Source organism: Strix uralensis, chromosome 4 (genome assembly GCF_047716275.1).
Source record: "Strix uralensis isolate ZFMK-TIS-50842 chromosome 4, bStrUra1, whole genome shotgun sequence".
Lineage (NCBI taxonomy): Eukaryota > Metazoa > Chordata > Aves > Strigiformes > Strigidae > Strix > Strix uralensis.
This window is the reverse complement of record NC_133975.1, coordinates 103,009,029-103,018,482: the sequence shown is the minus strand read 5'-3', so window position 1 is coordinate 103,018,482 and position 9,454 is coordinate 103,009,029. Positions and strand designations below refer to the sequence as shown.

General features: G+C 41.6%; 1 protein-coding gene across 6 annotated transcripts in view; it reads left to right on the top strand.

Annotated features, from left to right (window-relative positions):
- Positions 1–514: 514 nt before the first annotated feature.
- HEATR5A (HEAT repeat containing 5A) overlaps positions 515–9,454 on the top strand; it is a 66,150-nt gene continuing 57,210 nt past the window's right edge. For all 6 annotated transcript variants that reach the window (XM_074868254.1, XM_074868255.1, XM_074868253.1 and 3 more), the window contains exon 1: positions 515–650. The gene's annotated coding sequence lies outside the window, so the exon portion shown is untranslated. The remainder of the gene's footprint in view (positions 651–9,454) is intronic.

The following is a 9,454-nucleotide window of genomic DNA, read 5'->3' as shown; positions in this document are numbered from 1 at the left end:
ATATAAGTGGGAGGTTTCTGTTACTGTACTGGTGTAGCACCAGGGGCTCTGTCCAGAAGGTACAGAGGGGTGCCTGTGGGTGGAGTGAAAATCAAGTCATGACAGACTCTGATCACCAGGTACAAATCTCAGCAGTGCTACCTTAACAAAAAAATAGCTATCTTAAAAAAAAAAAAAAAAAGTCACCAAGAGGGTTTTGTTGCCGCTGTTTTCGGTGCGAGAGCGCTGTGCTCCTGGCTGCGTGCCCCTCACGCTGCTGTAGCGAGCGGGAGCAGCGGAGCGGTCGCTCCGGCTTCACCGGGGCGGTGACTCCGGCACCCCGGCACCTTGCCGCGGCGTTGCGGCTCCCGCCCGCCGCCGCCCCGGGGCTCCGCGCTCCCCGGGGCCGCTCCCGCCCTCGGGGGCGCTCGATGGCTCCGAGCCCGATTGCACCGCCCTGAGCAGCGGCGGCAGCGCCCGCCCCCGTCCCGCCCTCCCCCGCCGGCGGGCGGCAGCGGCGGCGGCCCGGGCGCAGGCCCCCACCGCCCCCCCGCGCCGGAGGAGGGCGGGCGGACGGACGGAGCCGAGCCCCGCAGCGCCGCCGCCGCCGCCCCACAGAGCGGCGCGGGAGCCTTGCGGCCGGCCGAGCCGAGCCGAGCCGAGCCGGCCAGGTACCGCGGGCGGAGGGGAGGAACGGAGGGCGCCGGTCCTGCCCCCACAGCCTCCGGGGCAGGCGGGGAGCGGGCGCCCGCGGGGGGGAGGAAAGGGGCGCGGGGAGCCCCGGCGGCCGCCTGGGCGAGGGCGTGAAGGCCCGGGGAGGGGCACGGAGCCCCCGGGGAGGGTAGGGCGGGAATGACCCCGCAGGGGTGCCACCCCGCACCCCCCCGCCAGGCGGGAGGGGATGCCCGTGCTCGGCGCGAAGTTGTGTGAAGGCGGGCAGAAGGGCTGAGGGGAGCCGGGGAGCTCGCTGAGGGGCTGGAGCTGCCCGAGGCCTGCGCCTGAAAAGTGCTCGATCACCCCGGAGGTGGGTGGGTGGGTGAGGCGGACAAGCTGGCTGTAAAGCCGGCGGCCGGGCGGCTCCCGGGCTCCCTCAGCCCGCCCCGCCCCGCGGCGCTGCGGGGCAGGTCTCACCCCCGTGAGGGGAGCGGGGAAAGCCCTTCTCGTCGCGGGGGTGAGGCAAGCCGGCCGAGTGTCGCCCCGCCAGGCCGCCTGGATGTCACGGGGAGGGGCGGGAGAGCGGTGGTTTGGGGTGGGCAGGAGTGGGGTGCGGGGTAGGCGAGGGGGGTGTTTGCCCCGTACGGGCCGGCGCAGGTCCGAAGACTGCAGGGACAGCAGGCGTTCACTTGGAGAGAGGCTGCATGGTTTTAGGGTCTGTTTTTACATTTACTTATATATCTTGGTAATTAAGGATATTTTGGGGGAAGGGTAGCAGTATTGGACATTCTGGTATGCAAAAATGTTATTTGCAGGCTTTTGCAGTTTGAATTCCTGGCTGTCCACATAGGACAACGAGCGAGTCTGTGCCGTATAACTGGTAAAAACTTTGCACAGAGATGTAAAACCTGTGAAGCTGCATTAGCGTTGACATTTCAGAATGAGGGAAAGAGTAACAGACATGATAAGTTTAGTTAAAATAAGAGTAAAGTTTATTGCGGTATGGGTGGAAGGGTGATAGAGGAGGAGGGCAGATAAGGCGAGTTCAGCTTTGTGCTTCTATAAATGAAATTTGACATTTTTGGAAGTTTGGATTCATTATTTGTAATGTTTCTTTAAGTCTGGGTTTTAATTTAGCAAGACTAAACGTTTATAGTTGTGGCCATGAATTGTACTAAACTTTTATTTTAGTCTCACATGCCAGAAATATTTTCACTGTCTTCAGAAATAGTCGAGCTATACAGTATGTTGTGGTGTTTTGCCACATGATGCACAATATTCTCAACTCCTGTATGAAATAACAATTGAGACCCCGAAGATAGATTACTTCTAGTTGTGTGCTGAATGGAGTTTAGGTTTCTTTTCCTTTTCCTGATAGTTTGACACAATGAAAAAGGGATGGGCGGAGGGAGGAAGCCGGTTTAATGTTACACTAAGTCTAGTGATATATTGAAAACTTGTGCTTGATTCTTGAACAGAGGGTTGGCTTTATTGTCAGTGAAGTATCTGAGTTACTGACTAGTTCACCATGTTGTATCCCAGCATGTCAGAAACTTTGTTAATCAATGCAGGATGATCTTCTGTTTTAAAATTCAGAACACCCTAATGAGGCAGGAGGTTAGAAACACCTCACAAAAACATTTTCAGATTGTAGGATGTTTGTTCTATTCAGTTTTTACCATTGCAGTTTTTACTGGGTTTAAGGAAGCAGAACCTTAAAAAAGACTTGAAATATGTCTGCATCTACATTGCAAACCAAAAAAAAAAGCATGAAATATCTATGCAGTTACATTTTTGGAGCTGTTTTGGAGTTTTCTTTGGGGAACAGCCATCTAAAACATCTAGAGAATCAACCATTGCAGTGAGAGATGTCAGTGATTTATGCCTGGACAGTGGTCTCTGATCTGCCAAACAAGAGTCCTGCAGAGTCTGCACCTGTGAGGGCTTCTGCTGCTGCTGATTTTCTGTGCTGGTGTGTTTCAGTGCAGCTGAAGTCTAGTCATAGTACTAGTTAAGCTACTACTATGACTATAATGGTTTTCGGGAAAAATAAGTATACTGTTCTGGGATTTCAGGATATTTTCAGCAGAAATTTCCTGTGGTTTAATTTAATGCTAAGCTAGACTGGATTCAGAGTTTATCGTAACGGAAAATCGGTAGCTAAAATCAGCTTGCACTTTGGATTATCCATATGCATATATATCACCTACTGTAAGTCAATTTAACATTTTAACAAAGAATTTAATTTCTCAAAGTTACTGTCATTGTGACAAATGACAGTACACTCAGTTTGATATATTTTGTCTATGTTGGATAAACAACATTGTCTACAATTTTGTCAGGAATAAAGCAGTGTTCAGACATGTTGTTAGGATTTAGGTAGATGCTTAGACTTCTGTGATTTTTGTGCACTTACCTTGCTATCACATGAGCTTTCAGACTTGCAAAGAAATAAACATTGTATGTGTTTGTGTTCAGACTGAAGATAGTTATTGCTTGTTGAAATTTAGTTACAAATTGGGGGGCGGGGGGAATCTTTTAAACTCACTTTGTCAGAATCAGACTTCCAGATGCGATAGTGTTTTTCTATTGGAAGCATTGGTTAATAATTTATATACAGTTTGCCAGGTTGCCTGTAAATAATGTTCTGAGGTCCCTGTAATGGAGCCAAGTTTATCTTTTGACTGAAACTTTCAGAAATGAACCTAACTAATATTCAAGATTTGTGGGTGCTAGGGGGGGACAGTGTGCCAGCAGTGCTCCCTGTGGAGCTCAGGAAATGGCTGGTTTATATTTCTCAATAACCTAATGTAATGGTTTCTTGGTTTCCTGGAATAGCTTCTTGTGTGGAGATAAAGATTAAAGTGATTATAAGAAACAGGAAAGCAAAGTGAATGTACTTTTTAACACGATGAATGAATGTCTTCCAAAATCTGAGTTTTTAAAAATGTCTTGAATGCTTTGCATTGCTAAAACAGCTATTGCATTTCCAGGCACTTTTTTTTCAGAGTACTTTTTCTCTAGTTATGTCAAGCTTTGTCCTCAAAACTTCACAGAAATCATTCAGCATTCCTAGAAGACATTGTCTTGTAATTTCTTTCACACTTCAGCAAATGTATATTGTGTTGTAGTTCTTATCAATGTCACCGTTATGTATGAGGGTTGTGGGTGGTCACATTCTTTGTGTGAATATTTTTAAAACCAGCAAACCCAGAACAAGGGTTCTGATAGATTTCACTTAGAACTTTGTTGCCTTAAAGCTTTGTTGCTTTTTCAGATACAGGGTGATTCTTCTAAAACTTGGAAATCAATAACATTTGATAAGCATTTTGCTAGGAAAACCAGTCATTTGGAACTGTTCCTGTGGGGGTAAACAAGTACTTTGTATGAGCATCATTGTTCCCAAAGCATCAAAATACAGCCCTTCTGTTTGGCAACACAGATGAAAGTAGCTGGGAAACTAACAAGAATTCTGTTTGGACTGCTTAATATTTGTTCTTTAGCACAGTGTGAAATGTTATATGAACACAGCAAGACCTACATGGAAGGTGCAATATGTGAAGATGCACTTGGATTGCATCTTTAACAAGTATCTGCATAACTGCTACCAAATTTTCAGTGGTAGAATAGATAGATAGTTTTCCTGGGGAAAATTTCTTCATCTAGAACACTGTTAAGCGGAGAGCCTGAAAGAAAGGGGTCTTGTTTCAACATCTATGATTTCAGAATCATGTTTCTAAGCTGGATAATTACATACAAAACTACAACGTTAAGTGGAAGTTGTCCTAGTCTGAAATGTTCAGCAGTAATTAAGAGGAAATGGATGGTTGTGTAATAATCTGTTATTTTTTGCTGGTCTTAGTGAAATAGATTCTTCGGGATAAACATGTGATGCAAGTGTGTACATATTTTTATTTAAAAAGGAAGATAGCTTGATTTGTGAGTGGAACTGAATCCCTTCATAACACAGAATATGCAATAAAACAAGAGCACTCAACTGCGAAATTTACTATCTGGTGCATTTTTCACATGCTAGTGCACTTAAAATCTGATATTAAAAGTTACAGTTCTGCTCGATTTGTCTGAAAATTTTGGATACCTCCAAAATACTTTCGTGGCCTGGTATTCTTTTTCCATGTGCTTTGGTTCTTGGTGTTGTGATGACTTTGTCTTGTGGCCTGTTCTTGCAAACTGATGTCGAACATCACTGTTAGTCTTCTCCATGCTTGGCTTCAAATTTCCCCACTGCTGACCAATGTAACATAACACTGCAGAATACCTGGCATTCTTATGGCAGTATATTAATTTTGGATGAAAAGCAATCAAGTCTATTTGATGCCAAGGAGTAATTTGGTCCAAACTGATGAGACTGATCACTGATAAATTCAAGCGTGTGTGTGTATGCATTGAAAGACTGGGCTCTGGTTTCATAACTTCTTCGTAGTGTTCCTCATCAAGGGTTTAATCCATTCAACATACCAATGCTTCTGCTAAAGAAACAGTCTTCAGGGGAGTTAACTTCCTCTTTTTTTTTTTTCTTCCCCTTTTTCCCCCCTCCTCCTCTTGGTGGCTTGGTGCTGAAATGCCCTAAATTTGCTTGCCTGTTTTCTTTGAAACTACATACAAGAAAGCAGTGAAAGGGCATATGAAATTCTCAGCTTTTTTTTTTTTTTTTTTTTTTTAGTTGAATGAGAGGCCAAGAGTGATTAGCACTGCTGAACATAACAGTCTGTACACATTTTATGTCGGGACCAGCAGTTACCTGCCATTGCTTCATGTGGCCCTGTGGAATGAAAAATTTAAGGCTTCTGTATATAGAAAAAAGGTACAAGTTGGCTGAATGCTGAGAATCCTGCCACACAAAGAATACTGGAGTACTGGCATACTTATGCTGACACTTTTATTTACTTTTGCCTTCTCTTACTGAAGATTTTGAGGCAGACTTGGCTTCTCTGTTATTTGGTAGCAGTTTGTAGAAGTCAATAAGTAAACAAAGGCTACCCTGTCTTTCAAGTAACACCTGTCTCTAGCTGTTGGATATTTCCACTTTAATATATTTTCAGTGTCTAAACTCTAAGCTCATCTGAGCTGGATTTTTGGTTCTTTTTTATTTCTTATCAACTTATTAAGATTCTACCATTGTAGTTTATTTAAATTAGATTATTTTTATGTGTGCTACAAATTTTAGCTAGATTACAGCTGAAGATAACTCAATTCTTTGTTCCCTGGACAATCAGGTCTCCTGTTTGAAGTCTCTGGGAGTTTGATCCTGCACTTTTTGCCTTCTGCAGATATCCCTGCCTCCTTATGTTTGCCTACTAGCACAAATGATACACTGTAACTATTGGACTTCGGGCTGTATTTCATTCCTTTGAGGCTGAATTTGGCTGGTGCTTTAAGGCGGTTTTTCAGCCCAGCTGGCGAAAAGAGCATCATACTCAGTTTCTCTTGTCAGAAGTAAGCCCGAGGGAGCTGAGCAGGAGTTTTGTTTATGTTTGGGAGACACTCTAAACAGGTATGTGCAAGGGCTTAACACGGGCTTGAGCATCGATCCTTTTGCCATGCGCTCAGCTCAGATGCATGGGTAACGATCAGCCCATTAAACTTTTAAAACAGTGCTGCAGGAGTAACATTGATCTGAACTGTTAACGACTAGAACTAAACGTGTCAGGCTGGAAGGCTTTCTCTTAAAGGTATTGGTTCCCTTGTTAGATAAATGATAATAAATCTTGCTTTCTGAGGAAAAAACCGTGAATTTGAAGTCAGTTAAAGTACTACTGCGATGCAATGAAGAACAACTTGAAGCTAATGAACATGCTTCAGCTCTGTTTTTCAGCAGTGTGTTGGTTATGGCATTGATTGTGTAATCAGCCCAATGGCAGCTGTTATGAAACACTGGTAATTATTACTGGTCACTTTTTAATCTTACTCATTACTGTTAGTCATTACTTTTTACTATTAGTCATTACTGGCAATGAGTAATAGTGATAATTTCTTAGAAGAATAATGTCCTTTTTACTTCTCTGCTAGACTAGTCTTTCGTACAAAATTGAATCCACAGGTTTATTAAATTTATGCTTTATATCAGATTTAACGCAGAATTATTTTAATACTTGTGAAATTAGAAAAATATAAATAATTATTATTAAGGTAAGTTAAACAGCACTTGATTTTCTTCACTACATAGCAAATGTAAAGGACCTAGATCCTCATCTAGATTGTATACTAGATCCTCATCTGAGTATCATGCTCAGAGAGCTGAAGTTGATCTGATTTCTGTTTGAGCAGCACTTGTTCCTGGCAAAGAGAAACAAACTGCTGGAACAATGAGAGATCAACTGTGAGAAATCTTAAAAGAAAATAAATTTCTAAGTACATACTTGATCTGTGTGGTAGTTTCCATTACTTGTGCTAATCTTGAAATAATGAATCATAACTTAGAAGCTTAATCTTTTTAGTGAGAGATCAGTTAGAGTCTGCTTTATTGCAGAATACTTTTTTTTTTTTTTTAATGCAGAGGCAAAATATGCCATGGGGTGGAAGGAAGTGGAAAAGTAAAATTCATTAAGTTGCCACTATTGCTCATAGCTTTTAATTTGTTGTGTGTTTATTTTTTTCTTCCATGTGGAAGAAAGACAAGTGTATGGACTGCTTCCCTCAGGTTTTAGCATGAGGATATTGCCTATCTCAGAACAAACTTGATACATATTTGGGTTTCTTGGCTCTGTTATAACTGTCATGGATGGTTGGTTCTCATATTTTAAAGCCAGTTGCTAAAGGCAGCTATTCAGATTGGTTTTACCCTGGTTCAGTCACCTTGTTTTTTTTAAGAAGATTATAAGTCCCTTTTTTCTCTTTGCAGTTTGTCAGGAACTTTAGAAACTCAAATGCTATTGCATTTTAATGCTTGATGCACCCTATATTCCTTTCAATTTACAGGGCAGCATTCCATCTAGTGCTTGTTCTAAGAGCTTTTCTGAGCTCTTTTCTGATCAGTCTTGAACAATCCTGCTTGCCAAATTGGCAGTTGGCAAATGAAAATTTTTTCATCAGTAATAAGTAGGAACAACTTCTGCCTTGTCCAATAAATCTTTGTGACAGTTTTGTAGCATAGTATAAAAGTAAAATAAACTTTCCTCATAGGAAAGAAGAGGGGTTTTTTATCTGCTCTTGTAGCACTGATGGGAATGTAAATCTTGTAATTACTTAAGTCATCTAAAGACAAAACCAAAAAGATAGTGCATGAAGATGAAAGTGAAGATTTTTTTTATCATGTATGCCTTTTCATTTTTGCTGATGGCATAGCATGTGTTTCAGTCAATAAAACTTCACATTTATTTCTCCAGATTTCTTTTTTCAGATTGAGAGGGATCAAAATTGTAACACCAGGGGAAAGGGACTATAAAATAATTCAACATTTTTAAACATGGGTTTCATGTAAATATAGATGCATCTTTACATGCTTAGGTTGTGTTTGCATCAGTTTACTAGTGCATGATGATGTTCAAGAAACCGTAATACCTACAATGGTTGGCATAACAGTCTTTCATCATGCTTGCTGAGCCCACCATGTGGCTATACCATGCCTCTAATTAGAGCAGAGTTGCATCCATGTCTGGCTGGTATGTTTAGGGTTGATGTTTCCTTCTTCACTTAGAAATTTCCTAGTAATATCTTAAAGAGCATATTTAATATTAATCAAATGTAGCTTGTCCCCACATTCTGTGCTTGTGTTCTGTTTTGCATAGCCTTTTGCATTGTTCTCCAATTTGACTAAAACCAATATGCAACTAATCTTGATTCCCTACATTTTCGCTTTTCTTCTCACAAGTTTGTATGCCTATGCCCTTTTATTATTTTTATTTTTGAGGCTTCATAAGTATTCCTGGTGTGCAGGCTTACAGCTCATTAAAGAGAGTCTCAGTAAGTGTTTGGGATAAGCTTTTTGCATAGGGTGAGAGGATACTGCTTTGTATGTAGCTTTATGGAACCAAAGTTTGCTTGTTGACTAGCACTGGAAAGATCAGGTCTGTGATTTTTTTTTTTTTTTTTTTTTTCCCCCCCCTGCATGGGCAGTTCTCAGTTTCTACAAAACTAAATCTTGCATAATAAACAATCAACCTCTGTAATTCAGATCTGATAGTTTTTTCTTTGAGAAATGATAGTGTTTCTAGCCATGTTAGCAGGTGTTCATTATAAAGATCAGCAACTATACCATAACATTTTTCTTTTTTAATTTAGACTGAAAGAAAAAAAAATCTGGATTATTTTTGCAAATGTGTGCTTATACAGTAGAAGTGTCTCATTTAGAAATGAGTTACAATAATGTCAGATGGGGTGGCTTAGGGCTTTGTCCAGCCAAATTTTAAAACCCCCGAGGGTGAAGGTTCTGCAGCCTTTTGGCACCTTTCCCAGTGGTTGATAATCCTTACAGTGAAAATCTTTTTTTCTTCTATCAAGTTGAAACATGTCTTGTTTTAATTTCTGACACTTCTTGTATTATTCCCTCCCATACACCTCAGTAAAGAACCTGTCTTCATCTGCTTGGTAACCTTCCCTTGTGAAGGTTGCTGTTGGGTCCCCTTGAGCCTTCTTGTCACTAGGCTGAACACTAGTTCACCAGGCTGAAACAAGGTTTAGATTACTTCAAAATCTACATGTACTTTTGATTTGTTTTCAACTTCAGTCTTTTAAAGACCCATTGAACAGTGATTACTTTTAAGATAGCATGCAACCTGTAGTTCATGTCCTGCCAGACTGAGTTGAAGTTGAGTGAGGTTTAAAAGGGAAATGTTTTTTGCCCATTGATACTAGTATTAAA